Here is a 23047-nt window from a genome sequence, read left to right as displayed (position 1 = left end):
GTTGGAGAAGTTGGCGGTCTGCAACCGTCATGTCCAGTAACTCCTTCAGCTGTGCGGCCATCAAGCGATTAGCTTCGTGCTGTGCGGCAGTGGCCTGCTGCTGTACGGCAGTGGACTGTACTAAGGCTTTCACCACGTCTTCCATGCTGTCGCCTGTGCCACGGTATGCCCGCATTCTCCACCACAATGTGACAAAACACTCTGGGATCGCCTTTGCTGGGGTCAAAGGACACGTGGTTTGTGCATTGAATCTGAGGCGTACAGCAGGTTTCTGAGCAGGCTGACCTCAGGTCAGATTTATTAACGTGAAAGCAACACAAAAAACAAAACATAAAAATAAATCCTAGCCTGTCCGGCACTAACTAAACAAATACGTTGCTATCTCAACAACTGGGGGGGCTTCTCCCACCCAGCTAACATCACACAATTCTTGAGCAGAGCTCTTCACTCACGTTTGTCCCACACAGGCAGGCAATCTGTGTGCCCCAGGCAGACACTGGAAACACCCAGCTGGTCATCTTTTATTCCTGCAATCATTAACCCATTAGCACCCTGAAGATACTGAGTGGCCTAATTCACATAGGACAAACACCTGGGCGAGATATACCTGCCTCCATCTACCACACCAGCATGAGTCTTACAGTATATACAATAAACAGGAGATGACATACAGCAGGTATATACTATTTACAGGGGAGATGGCATACAGGTATACACTATATACAAGAGAAGACATACAGGTGTATACTATATGTAAGGGAGATAACAAACATGTATATACTGAGGTGAAAATGAGGGGTGTGAGGTGAAAATGAAAAGGTGTGTGTGCAAAATGAAAGGAGTGAGGGAAAATAGTGGAGTGATCGGAAAATGACATATGTGAGGTCAAAATGACAAGTGTTAGGGAGGAATGAGAGGAGTGAGGGGGAAAATAAGAGGAGTGAGGGGGAAAATGAGAGGTGTAAGGGAGAAAATGAGAGGCATGATGGGAAAATAAGAGACGTGAGGTGCTATAACTAACCACAGATATTTACTATGCCCAGACAACGCCGGGCTCTTCAGCTAGTATATATACAGTGCCTACAAGTAGTATTCAACCCCCTGCAGATTTAGCAGGTTTACACATTTGGAATTAACGTGGCATTGTGACATTTGGACTGTAGATCAGCCTGGAAGTGTGAAATGCACTGCAGCAAAAAAGAATGTTATTTCTTTGTTTATTTTTTTTTTTTAAATTGTGAAAAGTCTTTTCAGAGGGTCATTTATTATTCAACCCATCAACCCACCAGAATTCTGTTTGGTTCCCCTAAAGTATTAAGAAGTAGTTCAGGCACAAAGAACAATGAGCTTCACATGTTTGGATTAATTATCTCTTTTTCCAGCCTTTTCTGACTATTTAAGACCCTCCCCAAACTCGTGAACAGCACTCAAACATGGTCAACATGGGAAAGACAAAGGAGCATTCCAAGGCCATCAGAGACAAGATCGTGGAGGGCTGGCAAGGGGTACAAAACCCTTTCCAAGGAGTTGGGCCTACCTGTCTCCACTTTTGGGAGCATCATCCGGAAGTGGAAGGCTTATGGAACTACTGTTAGCCTTCCACGGCCTGGACAGCCTTTGAAAGTTTCCTCCCGTGCCGAGGCCAGGCTTGTCCGAAGAGTCAAGGCTAACGAAAGGACAACAAGGAAGGAGCTCTGGGAAGATCTCATGGCAGTGGGGACATTGGTTTCAGTCAATACCATAAGTAACGTACTCCACCGCAATGGTCTCCGTTCCAGACGAGCCCGTAAGGTACCTTTACTTTCAAAGCGTCATGTCAAGGCTCATCTACAGTTTGCTCATGATCACTTGGAGGACTCTGAGACTGACTGGTTCAAGGTTCTCTGGTCTGATGAGACCAAGATCGAGATCTTTGGTGCCAACCACACACGTGACGCTTGGAGACTGGATGGCACTGCATACGACCCCAAGAATACCATCCCTACAGTCAAGCATGGTGGTGGCAGCATCATGCTGTGGGGCTGTTTCTCAGCCAAGGGGCCTGGCCATCTGGTCCACATCCATGGGAAGATGGATAGCACGGCCTACCTGGAGATTTTGGCCAAGAACCTCCGCTCCTCCATCAAGGATCTTAAGATGGGTCATCATTTCATCTTCCAATAAGACAACGACCCAAAGCACACAGCCAAGAAAACAAAGGCCTGGTTCAAGAGGCAAAATATCAAGGTGTTGCAGTGGCCTAGTCAGTCTCCTGACCTTAACCCAATTGAAAACTTGTGGAAGGAGCTCAAGATTAAAGTCCACATGAGACACCCAAAGAGCCTAGATAACTTGGAGAAGATCTGCATGGAGGAGTGGGCCAAGATAACTCCAGAGACCTGTGCCGGCCTGATCAGGTCTTATAAAAGACGATTATTAGCTGTAATTGCAAACAAAGGTTATTCCACAAAATATTAAACCTAGGGGTTGAATAATAATTGACCCACACTTTTATGTTTAAAATTTATAAAAATTTAACTGAGCAACAAAACTTTTTGGTTTGTAAGATTTATGCATCTGTTAATAAATCCTGCTCTTGTTTGAAGTTTAAAGGCTCTAACTTATTTGCATCTTATTAAACCTGCTAAATCTGCAGGGAGTTGAATACTACTTGTAGGCATTGTATATATATATATATATATATATATATATATATATATATATATATATATATATATATATATGAATGTGTGTGTATGTCTGGGATTGGCATCTGCACCGTCGCAGCTAAAGCCACAAAATTTTGCACAGTCGCACGTCTGGACCCCGAGAGCGTCATAGGCTATGTTGTGAGGCGAAATTTTAACCCTGCGCATTCCAATTCACCAAACAATTTTACCCCTCTCTACATAGTGGGGAAAAAGTGAAAGGAAAAGTGTTTGAGGCAAATTGACAGCTACCAGATGTGAACAAGGGCGACTTAAAGAGTGAGAGCGATGGCGCCAAAGAGTATATACCGTACAGTTGCTAAGGTGGGGCCCCGACATGGGATACTCACCACACACGGGGATATGAACACACACACACAAAATGCGCCACACACTACCACGTGCTTGAACACATATACCACCCTCAGCACACATTTCACCACACATACACCAACCTCGCCACATAAAAGTCGAAACACAAAAGTCGCCGCTCAAAACTCGCCACGTGCAAAACACGCCACGTGCAAAACTAGGCTCACGCAAAACTCACCACACGTGCAAAACTCACCTCATAGAAAACTCGCCACACGCAGAAAAATTGCCACATGCACAAAAGTTGTAACACATTCAAAAGTTGCCTCACACAAAACTCAAAACGCACCCCACATAAAACTCGCCACGCGCAAAACTCGCCATATGCAAAACTTGCTGCACACAACTTGCTACACTAACCTGTCACATGCAACTCGAGACACAAAAAGTTGCTACATGCATGTCGCCACACGCAACTCATCTCACAAAAGTCGCTACAACTTGACACATGAAACTCGCCTTAAAACACACACAAGTCTGGTATTATCCTTCAAAAATAAAAATCTGATTAATAAGCAGACAAACTACAAGAGCAACAAATGTACCGTATAGGAAATACGGCAGCTGTCAGTCACATGACCTGTCTATTATGAGTATGTGTGAGCTAATATATACTGCCAGGGGGGAGGGCTTCCTGTTGGCTGGGGATTTATCAGGCTGCCAATTTAGCTTACAAATACTGAGGTAAAAATACTGAGCAAATAACATGTGAACGAGGTCTAATACAGGAGGAGATGACACACAGATATATACTATATACAGGAGGAGATGACACACAGGTATATACTATATACAGGAGGAGATGACATACAGCAGGTGTATACTATTTACAGGGGAGATGACATACAGGTATATACTATATACAGGAGATGACATACAGGTGTATCCTATATATAAGGGAGATGACAAACATGTATATACTGAGGGGAAAATGAGGTGTGAGGTGAAAATGAGGGGTGTGAGGTGAAAATGAAAAGGCGTGAGTGCAAAATGAAAGGAGTGAGGGAAAATAGTGGCGTGATCGGAAAATGACAGATGTGAGGTCGAAATGACAAGTGTTAGGGGGGAATGAGAGGAGTGAGGGGGAAAATAAGAGGAGTGAGGGGGAAAATGAGAGGTGTAAGGGAGAAAATGAGAGATGTGAGGGGGAAAATGAGAGGCGTGATGGGAAAATAAGAGAAGTGAGGTGCTATAACTAACCACAGATATTTACTATGCCCAGGCAACACTGGGCTCTTCAGCTAGTGTGTGTGTATGTATGTATGTGTATATATATATATATATATGTATATATATATATATTGGCTTTTCTGCTATCTATCTCTGTAATTAATAAAATATATATATTATACACACACACACACACGTATATACCTAGTCTATGTGTATGTATCTATTCTATCTTTTCTATTCTAATCTTTCAGTGTGATTTTACTGTACACAGTACTGATTTGCCGGCTTTTCAAAGGACACCGGTGTGTAAAAATCAGGCAGCAATACGGATGTCATACGGATGTTGCGATAAAAAAAAAAATCACATGACACTTGCATGACAATTGCATGATTTTTCCTTCGTTTTTTTTTTTGGGGTCCGTAAATCGGACCGTTTTTTTTCTCTCAAGTGGAAAAGAGCCCTTAGACTGTGAACTGTCATTGACTTGGTGAAGAATTTTAATATCTTTACATAACTTACCATTTTTACAGACAAGTTAAGTAGAAATGTTAAATGACATTCAAAAGATATTTTATTCAAAAACAATAATTGGTTTATATCTTGACAGATGACTGTACCAGGAGATCAGAGAAACAGCTGACCTCTTCAATTTTTAAATCGGATGATTTTGAGATCCCACTGGATGCATTTGAAGCTAATGCCATTACTCCAGATATACCATCATCCCTTCAGTGTAAAGATCTCTCATCTGATCCATTGAAACAGGTCGTGTCTTCTGTTTCATTAGTAACAACTAAGGAAAATCAGAGTCACAAAATAAGCAATAAAAAACAAAATACTACTAAATCAGAGAAGCCATTTTCATGTTCAGAATATGGAAACAGTTTTCCCATCAAAAAGTCTTTTCTTAAACATCCACAAATTCATGCAGTGGAGAAAAGATTTTCTTGTTCCAAGTGTGGAAAATGTTTTAAACAAAAATCACATCTTGTTATACACAAGGGAGCCCACACAGGGGAGAAGCCTTTTTCATGTTCAGACTGTGGGAAATGTTTTAACAAGAAATCAACTTTGGTTAAGCACCAGAGAACTGACACAGGAGAGAAGCATTTTTCATGTTCAGAATGTGGGAAATGTTTTAACGAGAAATCAACTTTGGTTAAGCACCAGAGAACCCACACAGGGGAGAAGCCTTTTTCATGTTCATAATGTAGAAAATGTTTTACACTAAAATCAACTCTTTAACATCAGAAAAGTCACAAAGGAGATGAAGCCTTTTTCATGTTAAGAATGTTGGAATTGTTTTAGCCAAAACATGTATTTCTTAAAGCGGTTGACCATTTCTAGTACAACCCCTTATCATTCCTCATGTTTGGGCAATTTGAAATAAAATTATTCATACTAACTTTCCATGCCAGCGTCATTTCAGTGGTCTTGGCACTCACGTTCCTGGGGCTCATGTGAGGTTGTTACAAAATCAGTGCTGGCTTCACTGTTCCTGCCTTCGGATGTATTGAACAACAGGAAGCTAGGGCTGCGGCTGCTCTCTGACTTAGGGCAGAGACAGACTGCCATATTTCTCGTGTGAGAATCACATCATAAAACTAGTACTGGCTATCGGCTCTCTTAACCTAAGCTTGACAGATGCATAGAAATACATCATACTGTCTTGCTCAGGTCAGGAGAGGTGCCAGGTTAGTCCATGCAGTGTGATGCTATTATCGCACAATTTTTACGGCTGTCTGGCACAGCCCTCACTCTTATTGTTTGATGTGTCTAAAAGTAGAGACCGTAATCCATGTTTAAGAATGCACTTGATTTCAAAACACATTTGGTATTCTATTAATCTTTTCACTATGATTTTTAAATACATTTTTCCTACATGTTTCAATCAAGAAAGGAAAAAAAAGACTTTTTGATACGACTATATTTTAACTTTGAAAAACTAAAGAATTCATCATTTTAAACATGTCTTGTATTTCTACAGTAGAAGTTGGATAAATCTTTCCTTTTTCAGTGAGAAGGGTTTGTCCAAGTAGTGGACATCCCCTTTAACCCCCGGTGCTTTAAGTTCTGCGTTTTCATTTTTCGCTTCCCTCCTTCCCAGAGCCGCAACTTTGTTATTTTTCCATCAATATGGACATGTGAGGACTTACTTTTTGCAGTAATGAATATGATCCCGACTCCACTCCTATGGGGGTGGAGCTGCATATTCATTACTGTAATGAGGGGTACCATGTGACCGCTCAATACAGGAAGAAGCTGTTAGCGCCCGGAGAACCAGGGACCGCGCCAGGAGCAGGTGAGTATAACGGGGGCATATTCACCTGTCCCACGATCCATCTTCCGCGTCCTCTGCAGTGACGCTCAGGTCAGAGGGCGCGATGACGCGATTAGTGTGCGCGCCGCCCTCTGCTTGAACTTCAGTGCAGAGGATGCGGAAGACACAGCTGTGCCGACGGTGGACTGTGGGACAGGTGAATATAGCAAATGCTGGGGGCCGGAGCGATGAGAGGTGACTGTAATTTTTTTTTTTTTATCTCAGCAACAGCATATGAGTCAAATATCTCTATGGAACATCTTATGGGGCCATGTGCAGCATTATATGGGTAAATATCTCTATGGAACATCTTATGGGGCCATGTGCAGCATTATATGGGTAAATATCTCCATGGAGCATCTTATGGGGTCATAATCAGCATTTGTGCAGCATTATATGGGGCATATTTTAATATGGAGCATCTTATAAGGCCCATCATAAACTATGGAGCATTATATGGGGCCCATCATCAACTGTATGGAGCATTATATGGGGCTCCTGATTCAATATGGATATTCAAAAGCACTTAACCTACTGATGTCTCAATTAATTTTACTTTTATTGGTACCTATTTTAATTTTTGACATTTACCGGTAGCTGCTGCATTTTCCATCCTAGGATTATACTCGAGTCATAAGTTTTCCCAGGTTTTGTGGCAAAATTAGGGGTCTCGGCTTATACTCGGGTCGGCTTATACTCGAGTATATACGGTATGTTCTTTGTGGTGCATTTTTATTGTATATAACACTTCAAATGAGGGTTGAGAAATTTATCTGGATTGAATTTGTCATCCATACACTTTTACGTGCTTTGTGTTACATAATGGTGATATTAAACTAAAAAAAAATGCTTTGACTGCTGCAGTTGACCAATTTTTTTTTCAGCAACACCGAAAGAAGCAGAAAGATGCAGTGGGGTGACCAGAGGGAGAATGCAGGCAACTGTTCTGTAGAGTACCAACACTCGTGAATTTCTCCATCAAACAGTTAGAAGTTCCCCACTCTGGGACTTTTTTAAAGAGGGTTCTGAGACCTGACCACTAAAAGCCTAACCACTATTGGCATAATCAGGCACATGTCATCTAAGCACCGGACACCTGGGTCCATGATTGGTGAAGTCAGGTAACACCACTGCCTCTTCTCCTGTGCTAGGTGCTTTCCAATCCCTTGTTCATGACATTGGTGCAGATGCCTCCTGCCCTGCACCTGTCCTTGCATATTATGATGCACCATCATTAGGTAATTCCAAATCATTGTCCCAGCACAGCGTTCAGCCAGGTTTGGCAGAGCCTCTGATCAAGGTATACTGCATCAGTTCCCATTTCCGCAAGCCTGTTACAGTTGCTGCCACTCTTGCGGTGCTGCTGCAGTGAATGCAAATGCCAGCTCACCGACTGGTATACGACATTAGCACGTGCAGAAACTCCACGTGGCACATACTTGGAAGGTTTGTGAGCAGCAGAGGCCAGTTGTGCAATACTGGCTCCAACACACCCTTTGGGACAGTAGTCAGACTCTGCATGTAACCACTAAAGAATGGGCATGGATGTCTGACATTTGTGTGGTTCTCAAAGACTTTGAGGAGTCCACAAAGATGGTGAGCTGTGATGATGCCATAGTCCGTGCAACGATCCTGCTTCTGTGCCTACTAGTCGCTGCTAAAAATTAAATATGAGCTATGCATGTGGACCCAGTGGAAATGGAGGAAGACATGAGACAGGGAGATACTACCCAGCCCAGCCTCATTCCATCAGCTCAGCGCGGATTGGATAACAGAAGAGCAGGAACAGGATCTGGTTGCTAGCACAACATAGGCTAGTGCCCACACATGTTTCGTCCTGTTTCTCCTATGTGGATAGGCTGAGGAGGAAGAGAGGGAGGAGGAGATGGAGAGCAGTCATCACGGTAGTGACAGAAAAATGTTGGCTCTAGGGAGCTTGGTACAAATGGCCGATTTATGTAGCGCTGCCTTTACTTTGACCATCGCGTTATATTTACCTTGGCCAAAAAGAGTACTGGTTGTTTTCCCTGCTAGATCTACACTACAAGGAGAACTTTGCATCTCTCCTTCCTGAGGCGGAGAGGTCTTCTAAAATGCTGCTATATCAGAAGGCCATTGTGGAAAATATGTTGAAAAAATTCCCATCAGACAACGATAGCGGCAGGAGGCAAGCTTCCTTGCCCAACCAGGGAAGAGAGGCTAGGGAGACACACAACAGAGGCAAGGGTACACTGTCAAAGACCTGGTCCAATTTCATTACACCATCCTAGCATCCAGGGCCCAATGATCGAGTATTTTTGACAAGGAGGGAAATGTTTTTGAAGATGGTCAAGCAATACCTGGCTGACCAAACCAGTGTACTCCCTAATTCCTCTGCGACCTTCAACTTGCGCAAAGCCTTTATAAGTGTAGGAGTAAATCAACTACACTTTAATTTTTTTACGAGGTACTCCACTTGGTGCCTTCAAGGGTGTTTTGAAGACACAGTATTTTATCTTAATTAACCATACGTTAATTTACAGTAAGCCAGGAGGCATTTAAGGTACCGTCACACTAAGCGACGCTGCAGCGATATCGACAACGATCCGGATCGCTGCAGCGTTGCTGTTTGGTCGCTGGAGAGCTGTCACACAGACAGCTCTCCAGCGACCAACGATCCCGAGGTCCCCGGTAACCAGGGTAAACATCGGGTTACTAAGCGCAGGGCCGCGCTTAGTAACCCGATGTTTACCCTGGTTACCATCGTTAAAGTAAAAAAAACAACCACTACATACTTACCTACCGCTGTCTGTCCCCGGCGCTCTGCTTCTCTGCTCTGGCTGTGAGCGCCGGGCAGCCGGAAAGCAGAGCGGTGACGTCACCGCTCTGCTTTCCGGCCGCTGTGCTCACAGCCAGAGCAGAGAAGCAGAGCGCCGGGGACAGACAGCGGTAAGTAAGTATGTAGTGGTTGTTTTTTTTACTTTTAGGATGGTAACCAGGGTAAACATCGGGTTACTAAGCGCGGCCCTGCGCTTAGTTACCCGATGTTTACCCTGGTTACCAGCGAAGACATCGCTGAATCGGCGTCACACACGCCGATTCAGCGATGTCAGCGGGAGAGCCAGCGACGAAACAAAGTTCTGGACTTTCTTCCCCGACCAGCGATATCACAGCAGGGGCCTGATCGTTGCTGCCTGTCACACTGGACGATATCGCTAGCCAGGACGCTGCAACATCACGGATCGCTAGCGATATCGTCTAGTGTGACGTACCTTAACTGTTACGTTCAGGGTCGGACTGGGGCACCTGGACACCAGAGAATCCTCCGGTGGGCCCGCCCCAGCTCGTGCCTTCTCCATTCATGTCTGCCCTGCTTGCTAATAGCGTGTGCCAAGCGATGCACATTTTATACTATAGCCGGCATCGGCTGGCAGGCTGCACAAGTGATTTGATGTGAAGTGCAGGGGCAACGCCTTCACATCACCTGCCGCCGCTGCCGGCTTCAATTACTCTGCAAAGAGAGCTGTGTTTGCGTGGGTGCCGACCCTCACTTTAGCCAGCAGAGTCAGGTTCACTCACAGAGTCTGAGAGGAGACACGCACACACGCAACAACTGACCGGCCGCAGTCACCTGTTTCCTGTGCTGCTGCGTCTCTTGGCTCCTCTTCCACAAAGCCCTGGACAGCAGTGTAAAATGCTGATTGGCTGCAATTCAGCCAATCAGCGTTAGTTTTCATTGTGTGACCTCACAGCACAGCAAGAAGGCAAGAAGCTGTGCTGTGATTGGTCAAGGTACTGAAAAAGCAGCACAGCCATATATTGTACAGAGGATCAGAGGGAGCCTGATGGCTGCAGTCCGTGTGAGTGTAAGTAAATAAATATGATGTCTGCAGCCTGACTAGTTCTCCAGCCACTGAGGCAGCTAAGGGAGGAGCAATCACGCAATCTAAAGGTGACAGCAATCTAAAATTCTAATTTCCTGTGGGCCCCCTCCCCCATTGTGACAACCACCTCTATTTTACTGTGGGTCCCCTTACACCCTCTGAGCAGGCCCACAGGAAAATAGAGGTGAAACAGTGTGGGAGGGGACTCACAGGAAAATAGGTGACACAGTGGGGGAGGGGGCCCACAGGATATTGGTTACAAAGTGGGGGAGGGGGCCCCCAGGAAAATGGAGGTGAAGCAGTAGGGGCTCACACGATATTGGGTGATACAGTGGGGAAGGAAGGGGATCCTCATGTATTTAAGACCTTTACATGTATGGCACATGTTAAATGCCACTGTCAATCTCTGACAGCGGCATTTACCGTAACATGTGCTAAAATGCATGTGCATCATTCTCTCACTCACTGGTGCGCCCATGACGTCGCTGATGGGTTGTCATGACAGCCGGAGGTCAGCTTCCTGTGGCCTGGCTTTAAAGATGCGCGGGATTTCTGCTCTATGCAGCAATGCTGTGGCATCACTGTATATAGTAGCACATGTGATTGGATGATCGCATCTTCATGTGTCCCCAGAGGTGTAGCTAGGGTTTTGGTTCAGGGGGAGCGAAGCTTCTGAGTGGGCCCCAAACCAGGTAACCTTGATAACAACTGGGTGACGCACCCTAATAGTGGAGGAGGACCTCAGCAAATGACAGCGATGTTACTGAAATCTCTATATAAAGACCAATATTGATATTACCGCCATATGATCAGTGGTAAATACCAGTCCTACAGAACATATAACAGATCACTGCACAGTTATAGATAATGACTTACCGCTGACGTTCTTTCTGATGGAGTCGTTCATTTTTCCCGTCTTTTCCATCTGGCCCAGACCGACACGACAACTTCTTCCAGCCACGTCTCGGTTGCAGAGAAAATAACAAAAACACGTTTCGTGCCTCATATTTTCAGCCATCACCATCTATTCCCAACCTGCACAAACTCCTCATTGTGCTAATACCCCAATACTGAGCCGCTGCTGCCGTATGTGACCCTCTTACTGCACCTGATACCCCAATACTGAGCCGCTGCTACCGTATGTGTCCCTATTACTGCCCCTGATACCCCAATACTGAGCCGCTGAGGCCGTATGTCTCTCTATTACTACACCTGATACCTCAATACTGAGCCGCTGCTGCCGTATTTGTCCCTATTACTGCACCTGATACCCCAATACTGAGCCGCTGCTGCCGTATGTGTCCCTATCACTGCACCTGATACCCCAATACTGAGCCGCTGAGGCCGTATGTCTCTCTATTACTACACCTGATACCCCAATACTGAGCCACTGCTGCCGTATGTGTCCCAATTACTGCACCTGATACCCCAATACTGAGCCACTAAGGCCGTATGTGTCCCTATTACTGACCCTGATACCCCAATACTGAGCCGCTGCTGCCGTATGTGTCCCTATTACTGCACCTGATACCCCAATACTGAGCCGCTGCTGCCGTATGTGTCCCTATTACTGCACCTGCTGTGTGGTTCTCTGCCCTCTAAGGCTATGTGCACACGTTGCAGATTAGGCTTAGGAATTTCTGGTGCGGATTCTGCCTCTCCTGGCAGAAAACGCACCTTCGGATTTGTCGTGTTTTTTGTGCGGTTCCGCAGCATTTTTTTGTGCATTTTTGCTGCGGTTTTCTGGCGGATTTGCTGCGTTTTTTATCCCTGTGGTTTTCTATAATGGAATGGGTACAAAAACGCTGCAGATTCACTGAAAAGAAGTGACATGCTACTTTTAAACTGCAGCGTTTCCGCAGCGGATTTTCCGCAAAGTGTGCACAGCATTTTTTTTTCTCATTGATTTACATTGTACTGTAAATCAATTGCGGATCTGCAGCGTGTCTGCACCTCAAAAAACGCTGCGGATCCGCAGAGAATCTGCAACATGTGCACATACCCTAAATTCTAAAGCAACCCTCTATAGTATAGTAATGCCTCGTGCAAGTACCCTAGAAAACAGTGCCCATATTTTGCCCCTAGAAAGTAATAATGCCCTGTGTACCCTTTGATAGCCACAGTAACCTGAGTTCCCATATAACAATAAGTGCCCACTTAACATTGAATAATGTCCCGAATCTCCTCCCCCTTACAGCTCCCCTATACACAGTATGATGCTCTTTTATACACAGTATAATGCCCCCTCACTGTATAGTATCACCCACACAGTATACAAGCCCCTTAGTAGCCCTCAATCGGTTTCATGGCTCCAACACTGTAAGATGACCCCCTGTTATGATGCGGTGGTTTAGGAGCAACATGGAACGAGCTCTGAAGGAAGTGTTATCTATACTGACCGCAGTCCCTAAGCTCAACACAACACTGGAAGTAGCAGTGGGATGCTCCTAACTCTCCCTAGGCACCTCGTCACAGCCTAAGAGCTAACTACCCCTAAAGAGAGAAGCAGGAAAACTATCTTGCCTCAGAGAAAATCCCCAAAGGATAGATTAGCCCCCCACAAATAATGACTGTGAGTGGAGAGGGAAAAGACATACACAGAATGAAACCAGGATGAGCACAGGAGGCCAGTCTAGCTTGATAGATAGGACAGGATGGAATACTGTGCGGTCAGTATAAAACCCTACAAAAATCCACACAGAGTTTACAAAAAATCTCCACACCTGACTAAAGGCGTGGAGGGCAAATCTGCCTCCCAGAGCTTCCAGCAAGACAGAATTAATTCATACTGATAAGCTGGACAAACATAGAAAGCACAGAACGGATAAGTCCACAATCTGTGGACAGAACAGAGCAAGCAAGAACTTAGCTTTGCTGAACTGGTCAGGATAACAGGGAAATCCAAAGAGATGTGAATCCAATCAGGAACCATTTACAAGTGGCACTGGCTGAAGAAAGAGCCAGGCATAAATAGCCGAGCAGAAAAGACGATCAGTGGAAGCAGCTGCTGACAGCTAAATCCAAGGAGCAGCCATATCACTTGAAACCACAAGAGGGAGCCCAAGAGCAGAACTCACAAAAGTGCCACTTACAACCACCGGAAGAAGCCCAAGAGCGGAATTCACAACAGTACCCCCCCTTGAGGAGGGGTCACCGAACCCTCACCAGAGCCCCCAGGCCGATCAGGACGAGCCAAGTGAAAAGCACAAACCAAATCGGTGGCATGGACATCGGAGGCAACAACCCAAGAATTATCCTCCTGGCCATAACCCTTCCACTTGACAAGATACTGAAGCCTCCGCCTCGAAAAACGAGAATCCAAAATCTTCTCAACCTCATATTCCAACTCTCCCTCAACCAACACCGGGGCAGGAGGGTCAACCGAGGGAACAACGGGCACCACATATCTCTGCAACAAAGATCTATGGAAAACATTATGAATGGCAAAAGAGGCTGGAAGAGCCAAACGAAAAGACACCGGATTAATAATTTCAGAAATTTTATAAGGACCAATAAACCGAGGCTTAAACTTAGGGGAAGAAACCTTCATAGGAACATGACGAGAAGACAACCAAACCAAATCCCCCACACGAAGCCGGGGACCAACACACCGACGGCGGTTAGCAAAACGTTGAGCCCTTTCCTGAGACAACGTCAAATTGTCCACCACATGAGTCCAAATCTGCTGCAGCCTGTCCACCACAGAATCAACACCAGGACAATCAGAAGGCTCAACCTGCCCAGAAGAAAAACGAGGATGAAAACCAAAATTACAAAAGAAAGGTGAAACCAAAGTAGCCGAACTAGCCCGATTATTAAGGGCAAACTCGGCCAATGGCAAGAAAGACACCCAATCATCCTGATCAGCAGACACAAAGCATCTCAAATAGGTCTCCAAGGTCTGATTAGTTTGCTCAGTTTGGCCATTAGTCTGAGGATGAAATGCCGAAGAAAAAGACAAATCAATGCCCATCCTAGCACAAAAGGCCTGCCAAAACCTAGAGACAAACTGAGAACCTCTGTCAGACACAATATTCTCCGGAATGCCATGCAAACGAACCACATGCTGAAAAAACAATGGAACCAGATCTGAGGAGGAAGGCAACTTAGGTAAAGGTACCAGATGGACCATTTTAGAGAACCGGTCACAAACAACCCAGATAACAGACATCTTCTGGGAAACAGGAAGATCCGAAATAAAATCCATGGAAATATGCATCCATGGCCTCTCAGGGACCGGCAAAGGCAAAAGCAACCCACTAGCACGGGAACAGCAAGGCTTGGCTCGGGCGCAAGTCCCACAGGACTGCACACAAGCACGGACATCGCGCGACAAGGAAGGCCACCAAAAGGCCCTAGCAACCAAATCTCTGGTACCAAAAATCCCAGGATGACCAGCCAACACTGAACAATGAACCTCAGAAATCGCCTTACTTGTCCATCCATCAGGAACAAACAGCTTCCCCACAGGACAGCGGTCAGGCCTATCAGCCTGAAATTCCTGAAGCACCCGGCGCAAATCAGGGGAGATGGCAGAAAGAATCACCCCTTCCTTAAGAATGCCAACCGGCTCAAGGACTCCAGGAGAATCAGGCGAAAAACTCCTAGAGAGGGCATCAGCCTTAACATTCTTAGATCCCGTAAGATACGAGACCACAAAATCAAAACGGGAGAAAAACAGGGACCATCGAGCCTGTCTAGGATTCAGCCGCTTGGCCGACTCGAGGTAAATCAGATTCTTATGATCGGTCAGGACCACAACGCGGTGCTTAGCTCCCTCAAGCCAATGTCGCCACTCCTCAAACGCCCACTTCATAGCCAACAACTCCTGATTGCCGACATCATAATTGCGTTCCGCAGGCGAAAACTTTCTGGAAAAAAAAGCACACGGTTTCATCAAAGAACCATCAGACTCCCTCTGAGACAAGACGGCCCCTGCCCCAATCTCAGAAGCGTCGAGCTCAACCTGAAAAGGAAGAGAAACATCCGGCTGACGCAACACAGGGGCAGAAGTAAATCGGCGTTTAAGCTCCTGAAAGGCCTCAACAGCCGCAGAGGACCAATTCGTCACATCAGCGCCTTTCTTCGTCAAATCAGTAAGGGGCTTAACCACACTGGAAAAGTTGGCAATGAAACGGCGATAGAAATTAGCAAAGCCCAAAAATTTCTGAAGGCCCTTCACAGATGTGGGCTGAATCCAGTCATGAATAGCTTGGACCTTAACAGGATCCATTTCTATAGACGAGGGAGAAAAAATAAAACCCCAAAAAGAGACCTTCTGAACTCCGAATAGGCACTTAGACCCCTTCACAAACAAAGCATTATCACGAAGGATCTGGAACACCATCCTGACCTGCTTCACATGAGACTCCCAATCATCGGAAAAAAATCAAAATATCATCCAAATATACGACCATGAATTTATCAAGATAATTGCGGAAAATATCATGCATGAAAGACTGGAACACAGATGGAGCATTAGAGAGTAGAGTTGAGCGACCTTGACCTTTTTAGAGTCGAGCCGGGTTTTGCGAAACCCGACTATGTCCAAAGTCGGGTCGAGTGAAATCGGCCGATTATGACGTAAAGTCGGGATCGACCGAAACACGAAACCCAATGCAAGTCAATGGGGCAGCATAGTCGGCAGTGAGTGGGGGCCAGGAAAACACCTAGAGTGGCCATTTTAATGTCAAAACCATCCATTCTTCTTAATGAAGCTTGTCAAGCGTAATTTACCTTATAATAATTGGAAGGCATTTGAAATTGGGGGTCATTTGGCTAAAGTTGTGGGGGGTAGGGCTGGTTCAAGTAATTAGTGGGCCCAGGAAATCTGGACCACGTCACGGCAGTGGAGCAGGGAGAGGTAAGTATTTCAACTTTGCAAGTGCTGTGAACCTGAGCAAGCAGGGGGGGCCCACTCGTTGGCATTGGCACTGGCACAGGGCCCCTCAAAGTACAGCGGTGTGTTTGCACGGCGGGGGCGCCTCCCACCGGCAGCAACACTTTTGCGTACTATGAGAGGCCCTGTGCCAGTGACGTCGCCAACTAGTATTCCTCCCCCCACCTGATGAAGGAACCTGCACTTTCATCTGCACCTTCCTCTTTGTCCCCGTGTAAGGTGGTATGGTATGCGGGAAGAGCAACCTGACTTTCAGCAGGGTCACAATGTTGTTGTGTAGCGTGCACGGGGAATGTTGCGTTATGGGTCAATGTACCAGCAGACTCATCTATCACTGGCTGGGCAATGGGCACGATGAAGTGGAAACACAGATATAGGCCCAAAGAAGAAAGTGGGCTAAATGCAGTTCAAAATTGGTAACACAGGAATAACCAGGGGGCATTGCAGTGGAGGACAACTGGAATGAGAGGCTGACACAGAGAGTAGGGCCAAATCAGTAAGTAGTCGAAATGCAGTTCAAAATTGGCAACCGTTTTAAACAGGCGGCACAGCTTTGTTCAGTGGAGGAGAACAGCAAGGAGTGGCAGACACCGATAGTAGGCCCCAACCCAACTAGTAGGCCAAATGCAGTCTAACATTAACAACTACTTAACGAGAGGCTGAAAATGGTATTTCAGGACAGGAAACCAGGAGAACAGCAAGGAGTGGCAGACACCGATAGTAGGCCCCAAACCAACTAGTACGCCAAATGCAGTTGTTCCATTTAACCACAATTTAATGAGAGCCTGAAGATAGAAGCTCAGGAAAGGCAACCTGGGGAACACCTTGGAGGGTAACACACCATCTCTCTCCACCCCATACCCATTTTGTAGGCCTAATGCTGTGTACTTTTCTACAACTACTAAACGAGAGTCGGAAGACCGAAGCAATGGCAAGGAAACCTGGGGAACACCTTGGAGTGTAACACACCATCTCTCTCCACCCCATACCCAATTTGTAGGCCTAATGCAGCCTACTTTCCGACACCTACTAAACGAGAGCATGAAGATCGAAGCTCAGGAAAGGCAACCTGGTGAAAACCTTGGAGTGTAACACAACCTGTCTCTACACCCCATACCAAATTTGTAGGCCTAATGCAGCGTAGTTTCCACCAACTACTAAACGAGAGCCGGAAGATCGAAGCTCATGAAAGGCAACCCGGGGAACACCTTGGAGTGTAACACAACCTCTCTCTACACCACGAAAGGGCTGATTCTTAGGAAGGAAGGCTGTTGTAAATAAGCATTGCGCGTCCGAGGGTGATTATATTCTTATTCGGTATCTACTCACCCTCGGACGCGCCATGCTTCTTGATTTGTAATTAATGTTTATTTGCAATGTGCTTTTGACTTACTCAATTATTTTTTTAATTATTGATTTTATTAAATTAATAGTTTAACATCTTATTGGAAATAATTTAAAGGAGACGCGACAGGACAACACTCGGTGGATGCCATATCTGTGTTAACAACTCCAAAAAACTTTCAGTTAACTTCTTGCAGGAGAAAGAAATTGTAGCTGTTGGACCTTTGTAGTACAGTTCCAGATATTTGTTGTGTGTTTGTTTTGATTGTTAAAATGTCTGCATTTGAGATCTCAACACGATCTTATTTTTTATAATCAAATTAATTTTTTAAATATTTTATTAGGTTGGTTCAAGGGGTACACGGGCCGCAGTAGACAGGTCAGTGGAGGCCTAGTGGAAGGAGGGACCGCAGATGCGCCACTGTTTCACCCATACACAATTAGTAGGCCTAATGCAGCGTAGTTTCCAACAGCTACTAAACGAGAGCCGGAAGATCGAAGCTCAGGAAAGGCAACCTGGGGAACACCTTGGAGTGTAACACAACCTCTCTCTACACCACGGAAGGGCTGATTCTTAGGAAGGAAGGCTGTTGTAAATAAGCATTGCGCGTCCGAGGGTGATTATATTCTTATTCGGTATCTACTCACCCTCGGACGCGCCATGCTTCTTGATTTGTAATTAATGTTTATTTGCAATGTGCTTTTGACTTACTCAATTATTTTTTTAATTATTGATTTTATTAAATTAATAGTTTAACATCTTATTGGAAATAATTTAAAGGAGACGCGACAGGACAACACTCGGTGGATGCCATATCTGTGTTAACAACTCCAAAAAACTTTCAGTTAACTTCTTGCAGGAGAAAGAAATTGTAGCTGTTGGACCTTTGTAGTACAGTTCCAGATATTTGTTGTGTGTTTGTTTTGATTGTTAAAATGTCTGCATTTGAGATCTCAACACGATCTTATTTTTTATAATCAAATTAATTTTTTAAATATTTTATTAGGTTGGTTCAAGGGGTACACGGGCAGCAATAGACAGGTCAGTGGAGGCCTAGTGGAAGGAGTGACGGCAGACAGGCATCAAAGGCCTAACATTGGGCTGGCTGTAGGCAAGTTAAAATTGGTTCCAGGGGAACACGGCCATCAGTGGCCTGGTCAGTGTAGTTGTAGTTGAAAGAACGGGACGCAGACAGGCTTCGAAGGCCTAACATAATAACATAGGGCTGGCTGTAGGCAAGTTAAAATTGGTTCCAAGGGAACACGGCCATCAGTGGCCTGGTCAGTGTAGTTGTAGTTGAAAGAACGGGACGCAGACAGGCTTCGAAGGCCTAACATAACAAACTTGGGCTGGCTGTAGGCACTTTTAAATTTGTTCCAGGGGTACATGGGCAGCAGTGTATGATCAGTGGAAGTCTAGTGGAAGGAGTGACCGCAGACAGGCTTCCAAGGCCTAACATAACAAACTTGGGCTGGCTGTAGGCACTTTTAAATTGGTTCCAGGGGTACACGGGCAGCAGTGGTCTGGTCAGTGGAAGTCTAGTGGAAGGAGTGACCGCAGACAGGCTTCCAAGGCCTAACATAACAAACTTGGGCTGGCTGTAGGCACTTTTAAATTGGTTCCAGGGGTACACGGGCAGCAGTGGTCTGGTCTGTGGAAGTCTAGTGGAAGGAGTGACCGCAGACAGGCTTCGAAGGCCTAACATAACAAACTTGGGCTGGCTGTAGGCACTTTTAAATTGGTTCCAGGGGTACACGGGCAGCAGTGGTCTGGTCAGTGGAAGTCTAGTGGAAGGAGTGACCGCAGACAGGCTTCCAAGGCCTAACATAACAAACTTGGGCTGGCTGTAGGCACTTTTAAATTGGTTCCAGGGGTACACGGGCAGCAGTGGTCTGGTCAGTGGAAGTCTAGTGGAAGGAGTGACCGCAGACAGGCTTCCAAGGCCTAACATAACAAACTTGGGCTGGCTGTAGGCACTTTTAAATTGGTTCCAGGGGTACACGGGCAGCAGTGGTCTGGTCAGTGGAAGTCTAGTGGAAGGAGTGACCGCAGACAGGCTTCCAAGGCCTAACATAACAAACTTGGGCTGGCTGTAGGCACTTTTAAATTGGTTCCAGGGGTACACGGGCAGCAGTGGTCTGGTCTGTGGAAGTCTAGTGGAAGGAGTGACCGCAGACAGGCTTCGAAGGCCTAACATAACAAACTTGGGCTGGCTGTAGGCACTTTTAAATTGGTTCCAGGGGTACACGGGCAGCAGTGGTCTGGTCAGTGGAAGTCTAGTGGAAGGAGTGACCGCAGACAGGCTTCCAAGGCCTAACATAACAAACTTGGGCTGGCTGTAGGCACTTTTAAATTGGTTCCAGGGGTACACGGGCAGCAGTGGTCTGGTCAGTGGAAGTCTAGTGGAAGGAGTGACCGCAGACAGGCTTCCAAGGCCTAACATAACAAACTTGGGCTGGCTGTAGGCACTTTTAAATTGGTTCCAGGGGTACACGGGCAGCAGTGGTCTGGTCAGTGGAAGTCTAGTGGAAGGAGTGACCGCAGACAGGCTTCGAAGGCCTAACATAACAAACTTGGGCTGGCTGTAGGCACTTTTAAATTGGTTGCAGGGGTACACGGGCAGCAGTGGTCTGGTCAGTGGAAGTCTAGTGGAAGGAGTGACCGCAGACAGGCTTCCAAGGCCTAACATAACAAACTTGGGCTGGCTGTAGGCACTTTAAATTGGTTCCAGGGGTACATGGGCAGCAGTGTATGGTCAGTGGAAGTCTAGTGGAAGGAGTGACGGCAGACAGTCTTCGAAGGCCTAACATAACAAAATTGGGCTGACTGTAGGCACTTTTAAATTGGTTCCAGGGTAACACGGCCAGCAGTGGCCTGGTCAGTGTAGTAGTTGTAGAAAGAAGGGACCGCAGACAGGCTTCGAAGGCCTAACATAACAAAAATGTCAAAACAATGGTATTGTCAGTGCCAGGCATTGAAGGATGTCAGCGCCTAGACTACACATTGGTGAAGCTGTGAGAGATAATTTTGCTAGTGGTAGAGCACTGTTTGAGCTGGGGGGGGGAACTGTCTTGTGGCCGGCGGTACAGGCACAGGGCCCCTCATATTACAACGGTGTGTCTGACGTTGGGTGCGCACCACCACCGCCAGAGACACTTTATTGTACTATGAGGGACCCAGTGGCAGTGCCGTCGACCAAAAGCGGCCACACCCACCTCTTCAGACAAACAGCACTCTCAAGGGTCCAAGCGCAAAGTGGCGATAGCACGGCCCCGTGTGGGGAGTTTGGCCATTTCGTGAGGTGGAAACATGTCGTATGCTGGACAATCAGGTGAAGAAAATTACGAGATTGGAAAAGTCATTCAGAATAGTCCACAGGCAAGACCTTTTCATAGGAAAGCTAGGTGTCAGCCGGGCAGGGTGGGGCAAAAGATTTTGAAATCCAGTTGTGGTTCATTTTAATGAAGGTTAGATCATCTACATTTTGGGTAGCCAGACGAGTCCTTTTTTCTGTTAGTATTGAACCTGCAGCACTGAATACTCTTTCTGATAGGACACTAGCTAGGCAAGCAAGCTCCTGCAATGCATATTCTGCCAATTCTGGCCAGGTGTCTAATTTGGATGCCCAGTAATCAAATGGGAATGACGGTTGAGGGAGAACGTCGATAAGGGATGAAAAATAGTTTGTAACCATACTGGACAAATGTTGTCTCCTGTCACTTTGAATTGATGCTGCAGTACCTGTCCTGTCTGCGGTCATAGAAAAATCACTCCACAACCTGGTCAGAAAACCCCTCTGGCCAACGCCACTTCTGATTTCTGCCCCTCTAACACCTCTGGTCTGCTGGCCCCTGGAGCTCGTGTGAGAACGATCACGGGCGCTGTGTGCAGGGAATGCCAGAAGCAAACGGTCAACAAGAGTTGATTGTTTTGTTGCTAATATTAGTTCCAAGTTCTCATGTGGCATAATATTTTGCAATTTGCCTTTATAGCGAGGATCAAGGAGGCAGGCCAACCAGTAATCGTCATCGTTCATCATTTTTGTAATGCGTGTGTCCCTTTTGAGGATACGCAAGGCATAATCCGCCATGTGGGCCAAAGTTCCCGTTGTCAAATCTGCGGTTGTGCTTGGTTGAGGGGCAGTTGCAGGCAAATCTACGTCACTTGTGTCCCTCAAAAAACCAGAACCCGGCCTTGCCACGCCACCAATTTCCCGTGCCCCCGGGAAAGCTTCCTCATTAAAAATATACTCATCCCCATCATCCTCCTCATCCTCCACCTCCTCTTCGCCCGGTACCTCGTCATGTACACTGCCCTGACCAGACAATCGCTGACTGTCATCAAGGCTTTCCTCTTCCTCTGGTGCAGACGCCTGATCCTTTATGTGCGTCAAACTTTGCATCAGCAGACGCATTAGGGGGATGCTCATGCTTATTATGGCGTTGTCTGCACTAACCAGCCGTGTGCATTCCTCAAAACACTGAAGGACTTGACACATGTCTTGAATCTTCGACCACTGCACACCTGACAACTCCATGTCTGCCATCCTACTGCCTGCCCGTGTATGTGTATCCTCCCACAAAAACATAACAGCCCGCCTCTGTTCGCACAGTCTCTGAAGCATGTGCAGTGTTGAGTTCCACCTTGTTGCAACGTCTATGATTAGGCGATGCTGGGGAAGGTTCAAAGAACGCTGATAGGTCTGCATACGGCTGGAGTGTACAGGCGAACGGCGGATATGTGCGCAAAGTCCACGCACTTTGAGGAGCAGGTCGGATAACCCCGGATAACTTTTCAGGAAGCACTGCACCACCAGGTTTAAGGTGTGAGCCAGGCAAGGAATGTGTTTCAGTTGGGAAAGGGAGATGGCAGCCATGAAATTCCTTCCGTTATCACTCACTACCTTGCCTGCCTCAAGATCTACAGTGCCCAGCCACGACTGCGTTTCTTGCTGCAAGAACTCGGACAGAACTTCCGCGGTGTGTCTATTGTCGCCCAAACACTTCATAGCCAATACAGCCTGCTGACGTATGCCAGTAGCTGCCCCATAATGGGAGACCTGGTGTGCAACAGTGGCAGGTGCGGATGGAGTGTTTGTGCGACTGCGGTCTGTGGACGAGCTCTTGCTTCTGCAGGAGGACGAGGAGGAGGAGGAGGAGGAGGGGGTGCGAACGGCTACAGACAACTGTTTACTAGACCGTGGGCTAGGCAGAACTGTCCCAAACTTGCTGTCCCCTGTGGACCCTGAATCCACCACATTTACCCAGTGTGCCGTGATGGACACGTAACGTCCCTGGCCATGCCTACTGGTCCATGCATCTGTTGTCAGGTGCACCTTTGTGCTCACAGATTGCCTGAGTGCATGGACGATGCGCTCTTTAACATGC

The sequence above is a fragment of the Ranitomeya imitator genome, chromosome 2 (assembly GCF_032444005.1).
Source record: "Ranitomeya imitator isolate aRanImi1 chromosome 2, aRanImi1.pri, whole genome shotgun sequence".
Classification (NCBI taxonomy): Eukaryota; Metazoa; Chordata; class Amphibia; order Anura; family Dendrobatidae; genus Ranitomeya; species Ranitomeya imitator.
This window is presented reverse-complemented; position numbering follows the sequence as displayed.